The sequence below is a fragment of the Helianthus annuus genome, chromosome 17 (genome assembly GCF_002127325.2).
Source record: "Helianthus annuus cultivar XRQ/B chromosome 17, HanXRQr2.0-SUNRISE, whole genome shotgun sequence".
Classification (NCBI taxonomy): Eukaryota; Viridiplantae; Streptophyta; class Magnoliopsida; order Asterales; family Asteraceae; genus Helianthus; species Helianthus annuus.
Genome location: NC_035449.2, coordinates 103372727 through 103394913, shown reverse-complemented (window position 1 = coordinate 103394913; position 22187 = coordinate 103372727).

Genomic DNA, 22187 nt, shown 5'->3' with positions numbered 1-22187 from the left:
CCTACGAAAAACACCATAGCCGAAAACACCCTCAGTGATGAAAACACAAATGTGTTTTCGTCCATATGTGGCTGCCGAAAAAAATCAAATGGGCTTTGGCCCAGTAGTTCCTTTTATATTTTTTGTTCTTAGCCTTTACGTGAAAAAAAAAACTTAATCGGCAAAACCCTAGAGTCCCTTTTCTCTGTGTGACGGCATTATTGTGAATCCCCAAGTCTTCTCTAGCAGTCTGTCTATTGTTCTTGCTACTTCGGTGAGTTTGTACTGTTGCTTATTTGTACATTATTTTTGGTATATCATTGCATGTCTGCGTATGTGTTTATATATATATATGATTGGTAAAATGATGATGATTAGGGTTGAGAGTCTATTGTGCTACTCTATGATAACTGAAACTGATAATCTATGATAGTGGTGATGATGTACATGGTGGTTATATATGTCTAATCTGCAAACTGATAATTGATTTGTACATTAAAGGTTCTTACAATCTAATGATATAATCGAGTGTATGATTGTCCATGAATGAACGGATGTATGATTGGTCAAATGCATGTTCATTGTTAGTGAGTGGGATTTTGTGTTCTTATTAAAACTCTATGTATGATTTCATATGCAATTCCTTAGTGGCCGACACATATTACTTATTATAACACATGATTCAGTCAACCTAATCACTAAACTCTCATGCAAATATTATTAATTATTAGAGATGCAGAACTGTGACAACTCGAATTTCCAAGATTTCTATTTCGCATTTATTGCACGTTCAAGTATAGTTTAGCTGTTTATTTGCACAATTGTTTACTATAGAATTGTATACGTTTTGGTATAATGAAGTGTATTGTGTGATTGTGCATGACTATGTGTTAATTGTGATAAACTTGTCAAATGTGTAAACTTGGTGGTGAAACTGTGAAATTAATTGAGATAGTGCACTATTGTAAAATGTAATACTTGAGGATGTAGAGGACAATTAGTGGAATTCTAGTGATACTTAACCCTAATCTCTTTCACTAATCATTCTCTAATCATCACAAGAATCAAAGCACGTATACCCACATTCCCTAATCCTCTCTACAACCACTTCTCATCATTCTTGGATTCACAAGTTCTTTGCATCAAGTTTGTTTGCCAATCCATCTAGAATCGAATCAAGGTAATTGTTTAATCATTGTGTGATGTTAAATTGTTGATTGATTGATGGGTGTCAAAACCCTAGTTTCTCATATGATAATCTCTGCATGATTGATTGTTTCTGATTCATGAAAATGATTTGAGTTGTTGTGGAATCATTGCTTGATGATTTAGAAGCAAGATAGGTTGAATGATAGATTGATGATTGATCATTGCACTGTACAAACGTATGAATTTAGGGTTTTCATGTTCGTATGATAGCAAAACGTAACTGTTCTGATCATATTGATTCTGTGCAAATTGAAGTTCACGCATGTAACTGTCTGAGTTTAATGTTATATCATACGTCTGAGTTTAATGTTATATCATATGTCCGAGTTTAATGTTATATCATGTGTCCGAGTTTATTAAATAGAAACATGTCTGAGTTTATTTGTGAACATGGTCCGACTTTGTGATAATCAAGAAGGTCCGAGGTTCTTGTCCCTTTGATCTACCCGAGTTTAATAAACATATGGACCGAGTATAATGTATTGATTTGGTCCGAGTATAATGGATTAATAAAGGTCCGAGTATAAAGAATTGATTTGGACCGAGTTTATTATTTGTTAAAGGTCCGAGTATGTTGGTTATTTGAATGGACCGAGTTTATTGATTAAACAATGGTCCGAGTTTAATGATGTTAGTATGACCGAGTTTAGGGTAGCTTGTTTGGTCCGAGTTTAATGGTAGTCGGTTGGGCCGAGTTTAAGTGACTATCTAAGTGGACCGAGTTTAAATGACTATTTAGTGGACCGAGTTTAAAACATGATCACCCATGTCCGAATTTGTATGTTAATTATATGCCCGAGGTTGTATGCTATGTCATGTGTTATCCGAGTCTCAAACAGGGGAACCCCCCCCCCCCCCCCCCACACACTTGTCTGATATTGTGTAACTGTTTGATGCTGTGTAATTGTCAAATTGAAACAAGTAGCTACATGATATTATGTTAGTCCTGTTAAGCCTGTGTGACGTATGATTCTATGTGAATAATTGTGTGCAACGGTATGATTCGGCATGCGTGAACATTGTATGTAATATCGTCGTGTACACAACAAACACACACAAAGCACCGTTGTTTGAATATCGAGGATTTGTAAACCCTAATGGAACGAATCATGTGCAATATATCCTAGGTCGTGTGTAACGGACTTAGAGACTAATAAACCCTAGAAGCAATAACATACCGAGCAAACCAAGGTGAGTTCACACTCTTACCAAGGCATGGGATTCCCGGGGTGTTGGGAATGGGATTGAAGGGATAAGGTTGAATAGATACACTACGGACACTATGACTAGACTACTATATTACTATCCTCGGATGTGAAGGATACTTATACTGATCACTATCCTCGGATGTAAAGGATACTTATACTGATCACTATCCTCGGTTGTGAAGGATACTTATACTGATCACTATCCTCGGATGTGAAGGATACCTATACTGATCACTATCCTCGGTTGTGAAGGATACTTATACTGATCACTATCCTCGGATGTGCAGGATACTTATACTGATCACTATCCTCGGTTGTGAAGGATACTTATAGATACGAATAGTCTAGTGGTTATACAACGTGGGAAGCCCCCACCAATAGAACGTACTAACGGCCCAGTAGAGCCACCTGTTACAAACGAACTTACTATTACACATTTACTTTCTGTGAACTCGCTCAACTAGTTGTTGACCCTCTGTTACATGCCTTGCAGGACGTTAGGTATATGGAGCTTGCACACGGAGGAGCTGGTCGTTGTGGGGCGTGGATCTTGATCATCTTGTTAAACACTTTTGATATTTGATACTTATTTGCTATGGGTTTTACAATAATACGCTTCCGCTAAACAATGACAACTTACTTATGTGTTGGAAACACCTTTCATATGGAATTGGTTTGGTTTATATTGCATTTACTTTTACTTTATACAATGTTCTGTATGATTGGTGGCTTGATCCTGGTCAGTCACGCTCCCAAGCGGTGATACCCCGCAGGTGGAATTTGGGGGTGTGACAGATTGGTATCAGAGCCATTGGTTATAGAGAACTTGGTTTTAATATGGGGAAAACGTTTTTATTAAAACCAGACTATAACCAGAACAGTGCTCTCAACGATCCACAACGACGCTTCGCTCCACGTGCAAGACTCGACATTCTAGGTAATAAGGTTTATGTTTATTACCTGCTTGCTAGAATTGCATAGAACTTTGCTCGTAGTATGCTTACATTACTTTGCTCACTACTTGTTATTGCTTAAGAACACTTACGTCATCGCACTATTCGCGAACTTTTCTCACTTATGATGCCTTTGATGTGAAGATCAATGGCCGGACGTATCAACATGACTCAAGCCCAGCTAGAGGCTCTTGTTCAGGCTCAAGTTGCTGCGGCAGTTGCAGCTGCTCAAGCAGGTAGTATACCCTGCAGTATAGACACTAGGATCTGTAGATCCTACATTAACTCTCGTATTTAACTTTGTCCTATTCGTACACAATAGGTCAACACGCGCAGCAGCCTGTGTGCACCTTCAAGAATTTCATGGATTGTCGTCCTAACACGTTCAGTGGCACGGAGGGAGCAGTTGGACTCCTTCACTGGTTTGAAAAGCTCGAGTCGGTTTTCGAGATGTGTGAATGCCCTGAGGCTCGCAGGGTGAAGTTCGCCACTGGCACACTTGAAGGGATTGCGCTCACTTGGTGGAACGCACAAGTGCAGATCTTAGGGTTGGCAGCTGCTAACGCCACACCCTGGAATGATTTCAAGGAACTGATTAAGAGGGAATACTGCACTAGAGAAGACATTCACAAGTTGGAAGACGAGCTGTATAACTTGAAAATGGTTGGGTCGGAAATCGAAGCTTACACCAAGAGATCAAATGAGTTGGCTGTGTTATGTCCAACTATGGTGGACCCTCCATACAAGCGTATTGAGTTGTATCTCAAGGGTTTGGCACCAGAAATCCAGAGCCATGTAACATCGGCAAATCTTGACGACCTTCAGGCCATCCAACGCCTCGCTCACCGCATCACAAATCAGGCAGTGGACCAGAACAGACTGCCAAAGCGTATCAGTGCTACTACTACCACTACTACTTCTACTACACTTGCTACTCCCAGTGAAAGTAAGCGAAAATGGGATGGGGATTCTAGCAAGGGGTCAGCTTCAGCGCAGTCGCAAGCCCAGCAACGAAAGACAGACAGTTACCAGAGTCCCAGTCAGCACTCCTCAGGCAGCCACAGACAGGGAGGGTATCGAGGAAACCTCCCAAAGTGTAACACCTGCAACAAACATCACAGTGGCCAGTGTAATAAGGTTCGTTGTCAAAGATGCCTCAAGATGGGTCATGAGGCCAAAGATTGTAGAAGCGCTCGACCTGCGAACCAGAATCAGCAGCAGCCACCAGCACAGCAGAATCAGCAGCAGGGTAACAAAGGGTGTTTTCAGTGCGGTGCAGAGGGTCACTTCAAAAGGCATTGCCCTCAGCTGAACAGAAATCAGAACAACAACCATAACAACAATCAGGGTAATGGTAACAACAACAACGGGGGAAATAACAACAACAATGGCAATGAAGCTCGTGGTCGTGCATTTGTGTTGGGTCGAGGAGATGCAGTGAATGATCCCAATGTGGTTATGGGTAAGTTCCTTCTCGACGATATTTATGTTACTGTCTTATTTGATTCGGGTGCTGATACAAGTTATATGTCCTTGAAAATGAGTAAATTATTAAAACGTACACCAACACCCCTAGACACCAAACACGTCGTAAAACTAGCCAATGGTAAAAGTGTAGAAGCCGCTCATGTAGTCAAGGGTTGTGGTATTGTTCTAGCGGGTCAGACTTTCTCGATTGATCTCATACCCATAGTATTGGGTAGCTTTGACGTCGTCATCGGTATGGATTGGTTATCCCAACATCACGCGGAGATCTTATGCAAGGAAAAAGTTATTCGTATTCCTCGCTCCAGTCAGGAACCTCTCGAAGTTCAAGGCGACAAGAGTGGTGCTGTGGTTAGCATCATCTCTTACTTGAAGGCTCAGAAATGTTTACGAATGGGGCATACTGCCATTTTGGCTCTCGTTACTGATGCAGCAGCAAAGGAAAAGAAGCTGGAGGATATTCCAGTTGTACGTGACTTCCCTCAGGTGTTTCCTGAAGATTTACCCGGTTTACCGCCTCATCGTCAAGTCGAGTTTCAGGTTGAGTTGGCTCCTGGAGCAGCACCTATAGCTCGTGCACCGTATCGTTTAGCTCCAACCGAACTGAAAGAACTGTCGAAGCAACTGCAAGAGCTCTTGGAAAAGGGATTTATTCGTCCAAGCTCTTCGCCTTGGGGAGCTCCAGTGTTATTTGTAAAGAAGAAAGACGGTACGTTCAGAATGTGCATCGACTACCGTGAACTCAACAAGGTGACGGTGAAGAACCGTTATCCTCTTCCGCGCATAGATGACTTATTCGACCAGTTGCAAGGGTCGTGTTATTACTCCAAGATTGATTTAAGGTCAGGGTATCATCAGCTGAGAGTCCGGGATGAGGACGTCTCCAAAACCGCTTTCAGAACTCGTTACGGACATTACGAGTTTCTTGTCATGCCATTCGGGCTTACGAATGCGCCTGCAGTCTTCATGGATCTTATGAACAGGGTGTGTAAACCCTATCTAGACAAGTTCGTCATTGTTTTCATCGACGACATTCTAATCTACTCCAAGAGTCAGGAGGAGCACGAGCAGCACTTACGCCTTATCTTGGAACTTCTTCGAAAAGAGCAACTGTACGCAAAGTTTTCAAAATGCGACTTCTGGCTTCGTGAAGTCCACTTCCTAGGCCACGTGGTAAACAAGGATGGGATTCACGTCGATCCATCCAAGGTAGATTCGATCAGAAATTGGCCTGCACCGCGTACACCGACAGAAATACGCCAATTCTTGGGTTTGGCAGGTTACTACAGACGGTTTATCAAGGATTTCTCGAAGATCGCGCAACCACTTACACTACTGACACAGAAGGGTGTCACCTACCGTTGGGGCAACACGCAGGAAACTGCTTTTCAGTATCTAAAGGATAGGCTTTGCAGCGCACCTATTCTCTCTTTGCCAGAAGGCACAGATGACTTCGTAGTATATTGTGACGCATCAATACAAGGTCTGGGTTGCGTATTGATGCAGCGGGATAAAGTGATAGCCTACGCTTCTCGGCAACTCAAGGTTCACGAACGAAACTACACGACGCACGATCTAGAGCTGGGAGCTGTTGTTTTCGCGCTTAAGATATGGCGACACTACCTGTACGGTACCAGGTGCACGATTTACACCGATCACAGGAGTCTCGAGCATATCCTTAAGCAGAAGGATTTGAACATGCGTCAACGACGATGGGTCGAGTTACTTAACGACTACGAATGCGCCATCAAGTACCATCCAGGCAAAGCCAATGTTGTGGCTGATGCCCTCAGTCGAAAGGACACTTTACCTCGGCGCGTGCGAGCGCTACAGCTTACGATTCAGTCTAGCCTTCCTGCACAGATACGAGCTGCTCAGACAGAAGCACTGAAGCCCGAAAACGTCAAGGCTGAAGCCTTACGCGGCTCACGACAACAAATGGAACAGAAGGCAGACGGCGCCTACTATGTAACGGGGCGTATTTGGGTCCCACTTTATGGCGGTCTACGCGAACTTGTAATGGATGAAGCTCACAAGTCTCGCTATTCGGTACATCCAGGGTCGGATAAAATGTACCACGACATCAGCACTACTTATTGGTGGCCTAGTATGAAGGCCCACATCGCTACGTACGTTGGAAAATGCTTAACCTGTGCGAGAGTCAAGGTTGAATATCAGAAACCAGCTGGTCTACTTCAGCAGCCTAAGATACCGCAATGGAAATGGGAAGAAATTTCCATGGATTTTGTTACAGGTTTACCTAGATCTCAGCGTGGGAATGATACAATATGGGTCATAGTTGATCGACTCACCAAGTCTGCACACTTCCTGCCGATTAAGGAAACGGACAAGTTCTCCACTCTCGCAGACGTCTATCTTAAAGAAGTTGTTTCGAGGCACGGAGTGCCCACCTCTATTATTTCGGATCGCGATGCACGATTCACGTCAGAGCTATGGCAAGCAATGCATAAATCTTTCGGCTCACGATTAGACATGAGCACAGCATATCATCCTCAGACGGATGGGCAGTCTGAGCGAACGATTCAAACACTTGAAGACATGCTTAGGGCATGCGTTATCGATTTCGGCAACGACTGGGAAAAACACCTCCCATTGGTGGAGTTTTCGTACAATAACAGTTACCATACCAGCATTCAAGCCGCTCCATTCGAGGCATTGTACGGACGTAAATGTCGGTCACCTCTCTGTTGGGCAGAGGTGGGGGATAGTCAAATTACGGGTCCAGAGATTGTAGTGGACGCCACAGAAAAGATAGCACAGATACGACAACGCATGGCGGCAGCACGCGACCGTCAGAAAGCCTACGCGGATAAGCGTAGAAAGCCTTTGGAATTTCAGGTCGGGGACCGGGTATTATTGAAAGTCTCACCCTGGAAGGGTGTGGTACGTTTTGGCAAAAGGGGCAAACTGAATCCGCGGTACGTCGGACCATTCGAAATCTTAGAAAAGATTGGCAAAGTAGCCTACAAGTTGAACTTACCAGCTGAACTCGGAGCAGTTCACAATGTCTTTCATGTGTCGAACTTAAAGAAGTGCTTATCAGATGAAACCCTCATCATTCCTTTTAAGGAACTCACTATCGACGAGCGGTTGCAGTTCGTCGAGGAACCAATTGAAATCACGGACCGGGATGTTAAGGTCCTCAAACACAAGAGAATCCCTCTTGTTCGAGTTCGTTGGAACTCCCAACGTGGCCCAGAGTACACCTGGGAACGCGAAGACCAAATGAAAGAAAAGCACCCCCAGTTATTCGAAACCAATACATCCACTACTGAGGCTGAAGCTACTACTACTGAATTTCGGGACGAAATTCCAAATCAACGGGGGGATGATGTGACACCCCAGGAAAACCAGTGAACAGTACAGCTTACCTAGCTTCCTCAGTGAGTACGTACCAAATTTCGGGACGAAATTTCTTTTAAGTTGGGGATAATGTGACAACTCGAATTTCCAAGATTTCTATTTCGCATTTATTGCACGTTCAAGTATTGTTTAGCTGTTTATTTGCACAATTGTTTACTATAGAATTGTATACGTTTTGGTATAATGAAGTGTATTGTGTGATTGTGCATGACTATGTGTTAATTGTGATAAACTTGTCAAATGTGTAAACTTGGTGGTGAAACTGTGAAATTAATTGAGATAGTGCACTATTGTAAAATGTAATACTTGAGGATGTAGAGGACAATTAGTGGAATTCTAGTGATACTTAACCCTAATCTCTTTCACTAATCATTCTCTAATCATCACAAGAATCAAAGCACGTATACCCACATTCCCTAATCCTCTCTACAACCACTTCTCATCATTCTTGGATTCACAAGTTCTTTGCATCAAGTTTGTTTGCCAATCCATCTAGAATCGAATCAAGGTAATTGTTTAATCATTGTGTGATGTTAAATTGTTGATTGATTGATGGGTGTCAAAACCCTAGTTTCTCATATGATAATCTCTGCATGATTGATTGTTTCTGATTCATGAAAATGATTTGAGTTGTTGTGGAATCATTGCTTGATGATTTAGAAGCAAGATAGGTTGAATGATAGATTGATGATTGATCATTGCACTGTACAAACGTATGAATTTAGGGTTTTCATGTTCGTATGATAGCAAAACGTAACTGTTCTGATCATATTGATTCTGTGCAAATTGAAGTTCACGCATGTAACTGTCTGAGTTTAATGTTATATCATACGTCTGAGTTTAATGTTATATCATATGTCCGAGTTTAATGTTATATCATGTGTCCGAGTTTATTAAATAGAAACATGTCTGAGTTTATTTGTGAACATGGTCCGACTTTGTGATAATCAAGAAGGTCCGAGGTTCTTGTCCCTTTGATCTACCCGAGTTTAATAAACATATGGACCGAGTATAATGTATTGATTTGGTCCGAGTATAATGGATTAATAAAGGTCCGAGTATAAAGAATTGATTTGGACCGAGTTTATTATTTGTTAAAGGTCCGAGTATGTTGGTTATTTGAATGGACCGAGTTTATTGATTAAACAATGGTCCGAGTTTAATGATGTTAGTATGACCGAGTTTAGGGTAGCTTGTTTGGTCCGAGTTTAATGGTAGTCGGTTGGGCCGAGTTTAAGTGACTATCTAAGTGGACCGAGTTTAAATGACTATTTAGTGGACCGAGTTTAAAACATGATCACCCATGTCCGAATTTGTATGTTAATTATATGCCCGAGGTTGTATGCTATGTCATGTGTTATCCGAGTCTCAAACAGGGGAACCCCCCCCCCCCACACACACTTGTCTGATATTGTGTAACTGTTTGATGCTGTGTAATTGTCAAATTGAAACAAGTAGCTACATGATATTATGTTAGTCCTGTTAAGCCTGTGTGACGTATGATTCTATGTGAATAATTGTGTGCAACGGTATGATTCGGCATGCGTGAACATTGTATGTAATATCGTCGTGTACACAACAAACACACACAAAGCACCGTTGTTTGAATATCGAGGATTTGTAAACCTTAATGGAACGAATCATGTGCAATATATCCTAGGTCGTGTGTAACGGACTTAGAGACTAATAAACCCTAGAAGCAATAACATACCGAGCAAACCAAGGTGAGTTCACACTCTTACCAAGGCATGGGATTCCCGGGGTGTTGGGAATGGGATTGAAGGGATAAGGATGAATAGATACACTACGGACACTATGACTAGACTACTATATTACTATCCTCGGATGTGAAGGATACTTATACTGATCACTATCCTCGGATGTAAAGGATACTTATACTGATCACTATCCTCGGTTGTGAAGGATACTTATACTGATCACTATCCTCGGATGTGAAGGATACCTATACTGATCACTATCCTCGGTTGTGAAGGATACTTATACTGATCACTATCCTCGGATGTGCAGGATACTTATACTGATCACTATCCTCGGTTGTGAAGGATACTTATAGATACGAATAGTCTAGTGGTTATACAACGTGGGAAGCCCCCACCAATAGAACGTACTAACGGCCCAGTAGAGCCACCTGTTACAAATGAACTTACTATTACACATTTACTTTCTGTGAACTCGCTCAACTAGTTGTTGACCCTCTGTTACATGCCTTGCAGGACGTTAGGTATATGGAGCTTGCACACGGAGGAGCTGGTCGTTGTGGGGCGTGGATCTTGATCATCTTGTTAAACACTTTTGATATTTGATACTTATTTGCTTTGGGTTTTAAAATAATACGCTTCCGCTAAACAATGACAACTTACTTATGTGTTGGAAACACCTTTCATATGGAATTGGTTTGGTTTATATTGCATTTACTTTTACTTTATACAATGTTCTGTATGATTGGTGGCTTGATCCTGGTCAGTCACGCTCCCAAGCGGTGATACCCCGCAGGTGGAATTTGGGGGTGTGACAAGAACCGACAACTGATAATATACCATGGACTATTTAGTATGTGTTGATGTTGGAGGTCCAATGAGAAATCTTTATTATGCATCTTTGGTCCAATCAAAATAATGTCACCTTACACACTTGATTACATTTGTGATTATATACAAATTGAAAAAGGGAAAGGGTACAATCGGTGGAATGATTCTTGCGGTCCAATGATGATTGGCGGTGGGAGATAGGTGCCGGCCACTAGGGCATTTAGGTTGTGGTGATATTGTTTGTTAACATGAGGACTATCTTACTTTTATAAATACAAAGGGGGAGTCCGAACCTTTTGTTTGGCTGATAAGGTAGTCCGAGTTTTGGGGGTAGCCACCCCTTGTCCGACCTTTTAAGGGGGGAAGCCCCATGGTCCGAGCTTTAAGGGGGAACCCCTTCTTGTCCGAACTTCTTGTGAGGACCCTAGGTCCGAGTTTTTGTGATGATGGACTTTCTCTTGTCCGACCTTTATACAAGTGTCCGAGTTTTAGAGCCTTCCTCCCCCATCCGAGTTTGTAAGTAAGGAAGGTCCCCACTCCCTTGTCCGAATCCGAGTTTTTAAGGGAAGGGATGGAGTCCGAGCTTTTTAGGGGTATAAGAGGTCCGAGTTTTAATCCCCAAGCTCCTGTCCAACCTTTTAATGATGCAAAGGAGTCCAAAGTTTGTTAAGTGAATTGTGTTGTTCAAGTTTGTTGATTGTATATGCATGAATAAGTGAATAAGTGTTCTGTGTTATGGCAAACAACTGTAATAAAGCTGATTGTATGCTCCTGTATATATAATTGCCTACTACTGTTCATTCTGTATATAACTGTATGATGTTGTATATTGCTGGATACCGTATACGTGAAAAATCTCTATCATATCATTCTGTACACAATAAACACACGGAACACAATTGCTTGAATATCAATGACTTGCAAACCCTAATTGGATGCAAACACTTACGTCAAATCATGTGCAATGTATCCTAGGTCGTGTGTTACGGACTTAGACAGTTAATTAATCCTAGAAGCATTAACATACCGAGCAAACCAAGGTGAGTTCACACAGCCAAGGCATGGGTTCCCAGGGTGGGAATGGGATTGGATTACTTTATTGTACATACTCAGTTGATAGAACCTAACGATAAGAATACGACTAGACTAGTAACACTTATTGAACTGATCTTCGCACACCTGCCAAGGGTTGGCCGCGATATTATGACTGACTTCGCACACCTGCCTTTGGAAGGCCGCGAACTGAAATTTACTAATCTTCGCACACCTGCCTGGTAGGCCGCGATACAGATAAACCTAGTCTAGAATACTCGAGATGAACATCCTCTAATATCTTCGCATACCTGCCTGGGAGGCCGCGATGGAAACTAATACGATACATGACATAACGAACGAACATACTACTACTCACACTATACAATTACTGAACTGTTAACTGTGAACTCGCTCAACTAGTTGTTGACTCTCTGCTGCATGCCTTGCAGGACATTAGGTACATATGGAGCTTGCACAGGGAGGAGCAGGTCGTTGTGAAGCATGGATCGTAGATGTTTTGCTAAACTTTATAACACTAAAACTTATTACATACTTTGGATTTCATGATTATGCTTCCGCTACTTAAACTATGTTTGGTTGGAACATCAATTGTATTGAATTGGGTTTTACAAACTACTTTGATTATTATACAAACTATGTTCAATATGATTGGTGGCTTGATCCTGGTCATGTCACGCCTCCTAGCGGTGGTACTCCGCGTGTGGATTTTGGGGGTGTGACACATATAGTCAATGAGCAGGGTATTCATGTGGATCCATCCAAGATTGTTGCTATTAAAGACTAGAATATACCAACAACACCTACAAGAAGTTCGATCTTTTCTTGGTCTTGCTGGATATTATCGTCGATTCATTTCAAACTTCTCAAATCGCGGTTCCACTCACTGCTTTGACTCAAAAGAATAAGCCTTTTGAGTGGGGACCCAAACAAGAAAAAGCGTTCCAAACGCTTTTTGATCTTCAAACTCGTGTTCTTCTAGCTCAGCAATTTTGTGTTTCACAAAATTTAATGGGTACGGAATTACCACATCAGCTTGAGCTCGAAACGAAGGACGATGAGTTGCTCTATTTCAAGGATCGTTTGTGGATTCCAAAACAAGACGACCTTCGCACCTTGGTAATGGACGAATTTCGCAAGTCTCGATATTCTATCCATCCTGGTGCTGATAAACTTGCAAAGATTTATGTTGATGAGATTATATCACGACATGATGTTCCTTTGGATATTCACCCGACTTTTCACGTGTCCAATTTGCGAAAGTGTTTAGCTGACGCTGATCTTCACATTCCTCTCATCGATATTCGAATCAATGAAACAATGCACTTTGTCGAGAAACCCGTGGAGATCATGGACCGTACTTTCAAACAGTTGAAGAACAAACGAATTCAAATGGTAAAAAAAAAAAATTCGCTGGGAATCCAAACGTGGCCCAGAGTTTACTTGGGAATGTGAGGACCAGATGAAGGCGAAATATCCGCATTTGTTTTCACAAGCTTCCTCTAGTTAAAATTTCGGGACGAAATTTCCTGAAGTAGGGGAGACTGTGACAACTGTGTTCTGTAGTCGTGGTGTGATGTAAAACAATGTTGATTATTAATAAAACAATGTGCTTTGGTGTTATTATATGTGTTTTTGTGTTATTATGTGAGTATTTGTGTTTGGTGATTTTGCAATTCGATTCGATTCCTATTTCAAGCTCTAAATCACTTTCTGGAAGGTTATATGCGCACGAATGCGTAAATAAAACCAGTTTAATGCAACAAACACTCCGGAATAGTGAAATAGGCTTAACATACCTTAAAAAACCTCCACATAACTTAGAAATAAGTTTTGGATGGTTTGGTGTGTTGAAATCAAGTTTGTTCGATCGCAGGGACTATTTGTGTCAAACTGCGAAACTATACCGATTTGTATGATAACGAACATTCCTGTACTTGATCATAAGTTAAACATTCCCTAAATAACCTTTACATAGCTTAGAAATAGGCTTTGAGGGGTTCGGTATGCTAAAACAAACTTTATTGATCAATAGGGACTAAAAGCGTCAAAAAGGGCATAAGTTTGCATTTTCACGCATATCTTACGTTCTGAATACATCCGGACATCCAAAAATTTATGTGAGCATTAAAATATTATGTTTTAGTGTTTGGCATAATAAAAATCCATTCATCGCGCAATTTGGATCGTTTTTGCATTCGTTACGACTCCCGTCGTAATTAACCGAACAACGCAATCGTACGACCAAACGAGCCGACATCCGAGATATTTTTGAGCACATTTTAAGTTCCCTATACTTTAACTTCATTTTAGAGCCTTAAAATGGGGTTAACGGGGTTTAAACGTGCCAAAAATGCTTAAAAATCAAGTTTGGGGCTTCAGGGGCCTGTTCTGCCATTTTTCAAACTTGGCTGATCTGCACAAGGCTTACAGACCGTAAGCACATCTCCATACGGTCCGTAAGGACCTCCCAGATCAGCAGAATGTGTTTTCCAGCTTATTCCAGCTGTTACACACTTATGCTCATGGTTTTGGCCATTCTATGGGCTGGTTTGAAGGCTCCCATGGTATTCAAATCAGTGGGTATGATGTGTAGGGCTTGGATTGAAGCTCGGGTTTCAAGAAACGATCCTAACGGTTGTGGATTTCCTATAAATACCCAACCCCCACTTCATTCATTCCCACATTTGATCTGAGTTTATCTCTAAGTGGTTGTGTTTGTGCACTTCCTACCTGAGATTTACTTGGAATCAAACCTTGCGGGGACCTTCTGTAAGTATTCTTTCGCGTTTAGCGTTCGTTTTAGCGTTAAAGTCAAACTGTGTTTGACTTTCTGCTTTGACCAGTTTATGGTCAACGAGAAGTTCGTTTGAACTTCATAACGTGAGCGTAATCATGATGGTTATAGTCCCAAGTGTCTATACCTACTGATTACCACGTTATCTAGGCTCAGTGACGAATCATAGTTTCGGCCAAAATGCGTATTCTCGCGTATTTTGTAACCAAACTACTCTAGGATATCAAAACCGTTTGTTTTGATATCAAAACCTGTTTTCTAACTTAACTAAACATGCTTTGGCATGTTTAGCTCGTCGCTTTTTAGTTTAGTGCTTATGTAGAGTCGTAAGTCAAGCGGACTTAACACCCGCTTAGACTTTCGAACACGACCCGTTTGGTCGATCATTAGGATCCGACCAAACACGTTTAGTGACCATAGTAGCATAGGGAATAACCTTCCGGGGTTATACCTTATGGTCACTTAGGTTTGATTAGTCGCTTGATAAGTAGTTTATGTGCCCTTGGTAAATTACCAAAATACCCTTTTCATACATAATTGGTAATTAAGCATATGTAACTTAAACTTTTGACACGTAACTGATTATGTAACATAATTAAACATGTATGGGCATATAATACATGTCATAGGACTAGTTAGACGTCTCGAACGCGCTTTTGCGTGCACGACGCGTTAAAGTAGCGTAAGCTACCTTAATGGGTCGCGATGGGTCGAAAGCACTTAGGTTAGGTTCCGATTTAGAATGTAGGCTTTGTTAAACCATATCACATGAGTTCCAACACTCATTTGGTTTACAAGACCTCATTCTGTCCGATCTTCCGATTTAGGCGTCTATTGTTTGACTAGTGGTTCGATTATTAGGAGCTACTTGATTTCTCTGGTTTGCTCGAGTTTGTTGAAGTTCTATTTGATCGAGGATACTTTGCACTACATGTGAGTACATAGTTCCCCTATTTTACTGTTTTTAAATGTTTTGGGGTGATTCATATGTACGAAATGTTTTCAAAGTTTAAACGCTGATTTCAAAAAACGATTAAAACGATTTTTACTAAACTAATAACGATTTCAATAATGTGAACGAAACTTGATGGTTGTAGTTACATAACAAATGACATTCATTAATTTTGGCCGAACCGACCAGTATTAGGTTATGGTACCATAGGATCTGACAAATCCCGTTACTTTACTACACCCCTGGTTATGTGTGGGGGTTGTGGGTAGCGACTGAATCTGATATTTATTAACTTACCCTTTGGTGGTTTGTTAATACGAGAACGAGTTGAACGATGGACGAGTCACGAAGGTTTGAATGTTGTTAGCGAGACGACCATAAATAGTTTTTCACAATTAAAACGAGGATGATTTAAACGAGTTAACAATTTCGAAACGATTTTAACAACTTAAACAATTTGGGTGAACGATTGGTTTTTTATTAGTGTTTAGATAACGGGACGGGCATAATGTGATGAAAGCATGGTGGATACGCCGCTGGTACTTCCTATATATAAGTGTTTTCATCATATTACATATCGTGGCGTTATTTAGTTCACTTGGGTAAACGATTTTGAAACGATATCATACAACGATGTTTTACTAAGAGATATAAACTAGACGAGTTTTTAACAAGTTTTTACAAGATGTTTTACAAGATTGTTTTTTTTAAAAAACAAATGTTTTTGGGTTAAGAAGCATGGCTACGAGATTTTATAAATCATAATCAACTTGATTTGAGTTGGTTAACTATGTTGCAATACATTTTTCAAAACAAGGTTTGTATTTTGACTCTTGTAGTCTAATAAAGTACTGCAACATATAAACGAGCCATAATTCCGATACTCTTATAAAACCTATGTACTCGCCAGCATTTCTTTGCTGACTAAGTTTTTACATATGTTTCAGGTGTCGATACTTGATTGATTTCTAGGATGCATGCGTCACATAGGATCTGGACAAGGCCTTAGTGACATAATAACTATGATAGACGATATAAAACTTGTTTGTTCTATGTGTTAAGACAATGTAATGTTTAATAATTATCAATAAAACGAAACTATTTTTGAATCCATAGTTGTGAAACAATTATTCTGTTGCAACACTCCCCGACGTTTCCACCACGGTTGTTGTCCTACGTGGTCGGGGTGTGACAAATCGATCATGGGTAGTCGAGTTTAACACAATGTTTTGCATATTGTGGAGCAACAGGAATCTCTGGAGCCAATTAGTCGGCCACCTCCACACCCCTTGGTCCCAAACCTCCGCTACCTTAGAAAATAGAGAAAAACCAGCATTAGCAATTAACCGCGAGGTAATAAACGAGTTTAGCGGGCAAACATCATCCCATCTATCAAACCATGCTGAGGTCCTAGTCCCATCGCCAATCTTGGTCCATATATGTTGTTGTATAATCGGCCGTATACTCAATAATTTCCTCCAACTCCATGTTGTATTATTACGTAGTGGAACATCCCAAAAACTCCTATGCCGCAAACGGTATGAGTGCATCCACTTTACCCATAGAGATTCCCTCATGGCTAAAAGACTCCAAATATGTGCTACCATCAGCGAATTATTCATATCCAGCACCCTACGAACACCCAAACCGCCCTCCTGTTTCGGAAGACAAACTTTACTCCATTTTACCTTAGCCTTCCCTTGAATATTGTTCCGTTGGGCCCAAAGAAATCTCCGCATTTTTCCTTCAATATCATAGATAACTTGTTTTGGTAAGATGAAAACCGAAGCCCAGTAAATATGCATAGAAGACAAGACTGACTGAATAAGTTGGAGCCTGCCTGCAAAGGATAGCGATTTCGTCTTCCAATTCGTGATCCTAGACTCCAAATTTGTCACACCCCCAAAATCCACCTGCGGAGTATCACCGCTTGGGAGCGTGACTGACCAGGATCAAGCCACCAATCATATAGAACAACGTATATAGTAAAAGTAAATGTCATTAAACCAAACCAATCCATATGAAAGGTGTCCAAAACATAAGTATAAATTCAACGTTTAGCGGAAGCATATGAGTAAAAGCCCAATCATAAATAAAGTATGTAATGTCATAGTGTTTAATCAAAGCATCACGATCCTTGCCCACAACGACTGCACCTCCCCATGCAAGCTCCATGTATACCTAACGACCTGCAAGGCATGTAACAGAGAGTCAACAACTAGTTGAGCGAGTTCACAGAAAGTAAGTGCGTAATAGTAAGTTCGTTTGTAACGTGTGGCTCTACTGGGCCGGTAGTATGTTCTATTGGTGGGGGCTTCCCATATTGCATATACACTAGACTATTTGTAACCATAAGTGTTCTTCTTAGCCTGAAAACAGTAGTACGTACAAGGTTTACGTAGGATTTACATAAGTGTCCTTCACAAACCGAGGACAGGGGTACGCGGGGGTTTACGTAGGTTTTACGTAAGTGCCTGACACAACCGAGGCAGTAGTGAGTATAAGTTCACGTAGGTTTTACGTGAGTGTCCTTCGCAACCTGAGGACAGTGATGAGTACAAGTATACGTAGGTTTTACGTATGTGTCCTGCACAACCGAGGACGATGGTGGATAGTCTAGTAACAATGTAAGTACAAAGCTATTCAATCTCATTCCTTCAATCCCATCCCCAAGCCCTGGGAATCCCATGCCTTAGTAAAAGTGTGAACTCACCTTGGTTTGCTCGGTATGTTATTGCTTCTAGTGTTAATTAAGGATTAAGTCCGTTACACACAACCTAGGGTACATTGCACATAAATTCGAGGTAAGTATTTAAATTCAATTAGGGTTTACAAGTCTTGGTGTTCAATCAACTGTGTGTGGTAATTGATTATAGATTGACATGACATGGTTTGCACATAAATACAGTAATATACAGCAATTACAGTAACATACGGTATCATATCATACAGAACAGAACACAGTTAACACTTAACAGTTAACAGGGTTAATCACCTAACAGACAACGAAACTCGGACCAACATTACTCCCTTAAAACCCTTGAAAGCTCGGACTAGGCTTAAACACAAGAATCCGGACAAGGCACCATGTATAAACTCGGACAAGGCTTCTTAGCCTAAAACTCAGACCTTAAACAAGTAACAAAAGTCGGACAAGGGTCCCCCCACTAAAACTCGGACAGGGGGCTTCCCCCCTTAAAAATTCAGACAAGGGGTTTCCCTTTAAAACTCGGACCCCTTGTGCCTTTCAAAAAGGTCGGACCCCATCCCCTTAAAAAGTCTGACTCCTTGTCCCTGATTAAAAATTCGGACTCCTTGTCCTTGAATAAAACTCGGACAACCTCACCCTTTACAAAGTCGGACTAGATCATGTTTATAAAACTCAGACATGTTTCATTAACAAAGTTCGGACCACAAGTATTTCCAAAACTCGGATTTTTGTGACTTCACAAAAACCCTGACATAATCTACGGACTAACAACATGCGTATAACCAAGTTCAATATAACAGTTACGTTCTCACGATCCAGAAAACCCTAATTTCATACTTGCAGTGCAGTAATCAAATCAAAATCACACGATTCTAACATATCATGCATCTAATTGTCAGGCATACGATAACACAACTAATCAACATCATTTCACAATAATCAGGATTCAATCAGTAGCCACAGAACTAGTATGTGAAGAACTAGGGTTTACATAAATCACATAGTCAAGAATTGATAACAACAAACAATCATTAAACAATTACCTGGGATTGATTCTAGATAAAGAGAGGGATCAAGAGTGATGATAGAGAGCTTATGCCAATGATGAAGCAAATGATTGTAGAGAGGATTGTAGAGAAAATCTTAGGTACGTCTGATGATTGTGTGGTGATTAGTGAAGGGGATTAGGGTTAAGAGTTGTTAAAGTTTCACTATTAGCACTAAACACCCTTAAGTATTATCTATTACATAATACATGCACAAGATATACGATTAACAGTTTCATCACCACATTCAAGTATTTGCCAAATCATTCATAAACATTATCAAATCCAAAACGTATACAGTTACAAAACAAACCAATTGTGCAAGTAAACACTAAACAAGCAGTGAACGTGCATTAAATGCGAAAGTGGAATCTTGGAAACTCGAGTTGTCACATTATCCCCAACTTGGAAGAAATTTCGTCCCGAAATTTAGCATGCGGTTACTGAGGAAGCTAGGTAAGTTGTATCGTTTACTGGTTTTCCTGGGGTGTCACATCATCCCCCCGTTGATTTGGAATTTCGTCCCGAAATTCTGTAGTAGCTTCAGCCTCAGCAGTGGTTGCACAGTTTCCGAATAACTAGGGATACTTGAGTTTCATTTGGTCTTCTCGTTCCCAGGTGAACTCTGGGCCACGACGGGAGTTCCAGCGAACTCGTACAAGAGTTATTCTAGTGTTCTTGAGGACCTTAACATCCCGGTCCGTGATTTCAACAGGTTCCTCGACGAAATGCAACTGTTCGTCGATAGTGAATTCCTTCAAAGGAACTATGAGGGTCTAATCTGACAGACACTTCTTCAGATTCGACACGTGGAAAACATTGTGAACTGCACCGAGTTCAGCTGGTAGGTTTATTCTGTTGGCTACTTTGCCTATTCTTTCAGTGATTTCGAACGGTCCAACGTACCGTGGATTTAGTTTGCCCCGTTTACCAAAACGAACCACACCCTTCCAGGGTGAGACTTTGAGTAGCACTCGATCCCCAACTTGGAACTCGAGCGATTTTCTGCGTTTATCAGCGTAACTTTTCTGGCGATCACGAGCTGCCGCCGTGCGTTGTCGTATCTGTGCAATCCGTTCAGTAGCATCAACTACCATTTCTGGGCCTGTAATCTGACTATCCCCAACCTCTGCCCAACAGAGAGGTGACCGGCATTTACATCCGTACAATGCCTCGAATGGAGCGGCTTATATGCTGGTGTGGTAACTGTTGTTGTATGAAAATTCCACCAAAGGGAGATGCTTTTCCCAGCTGTTGCCGAAATCGATAACACATGCCCGAAGCATGTCTTCTAGCGTCTGGATAGTGCGCTCAGACTGCCCATCTGTCTGTGGGTGGTAAGCTGTGCTCATGTCTAGCCGAGAGCCAAAAGCTTTGTGCATTGCTTGCCATAGTTCTGAAGTGAATCGTGCATCCCGATCCGAAATAATGGAGGTTGGCACTCCGTGCCTCGAAACAACTTCTTTCAAGTAGATGTCTGCTAAAGTAGAGAACTTATCCGTTTCTTTGATAGTCAAGAAATGAGCAGACTTTGTGAGTCGATCTACGATCACCCAAATAGTATCATTCCCACGCTGGGATCTAGGCAGGCCAGTAACAAAATCCATGGAAATTTCTTCCCATTTCCACTGTGGTATCTTGGGTTGCTGAACTAGGCCTGAGGGTTTCTGGTATTCCGTCTTGACCCTCGCACAGGTTAAACACTTGCCGACGTAAGTTGCTATGTGGGCCTTCATGCTAGGCCACCAGTATGTAGTTCTGAGATCGTGGTACATTTTATCCGAACCTGGATGTACCGAGTAGCGAGACTTGTGAGCTTCATCCATTACAAGTTCTCGTAAACCGCCATATAGTGGGACCCAAATACGCCCCGTTTTGTAGTAGGCGCCGTCTTCCTTCTGTTTGAATCGTTGTCTTGAGCCACGTAAGGCTTCAGCCCTTACGTTTTCTGGTTTCAATGCTTCTACCGGAGCATCTCGTATCTGTGCAGGAAGACCAGACTGAATAGTAAGCTGTAATGCTCTCACATGCCTAGGTAAAGTATCTTTTCGACTGACAGCGTCAGCCACCACATTGGCTTTGGCTGGATGATACTTGATGGCGCATTCGTAATCGTTCAGTAGCTCGACCCATCGACGTTGACGCATGTTCAATTCCTTCTGCTTGAAGATATGCTCGAGACTCCTGTGATCGGTGTAAATTGTGCACTTGGTACCGTACATGTAGTGTCGCCATATCTTAAGCGCAAAGATAACAGCTCCCAGCTCCAGATCGTGCGTCGTGTAGTTTCGTTCATGAACCTTGAGTTGACGCGAAGCATAAGCAATAACTTTATCACGCTGCATCAATACACAACCAAGCCCCTGTATCGATGCGTCACAATAGACCACAAAATCATCCGTGCCCTCTGGCAATGAGAGAATAGGCGCGCTGCATAGTCTATCCTTTAGATATTGAAAAGCCGTTTCTTGTGTATTTCCCCAACGATAGGTAACACCTTTCTGTGTCAACAAAGTAAGAGGCTGTGCGATCTTGGAGAAGTCTTTGATGAACCGTCTGTAATAACCCGCCAAACCCAAGAATTGGCGTATTTCCGTTGGTGTACGCGGTGCAGGCCAGTTCCTGATCGAATCTACCTTGGATGGATCAACATGAATCCCATCCTTGTTTACCACATGGCCTAGAAAGTGGACTTCACGAAGCTAGAAGTCGCATTTTGAAAACTTGGCGTACAGTTGTTCCTTTCGAAGCAGTTCCAAGATAAGACGTAAGTGCTGCTCGTGTTCCTCCTGACTCTTGGAGTAGATCAGGATGTCGTCGATGAAAACGATGACGAACTTGTCTAGATAGGGTTTGCACACC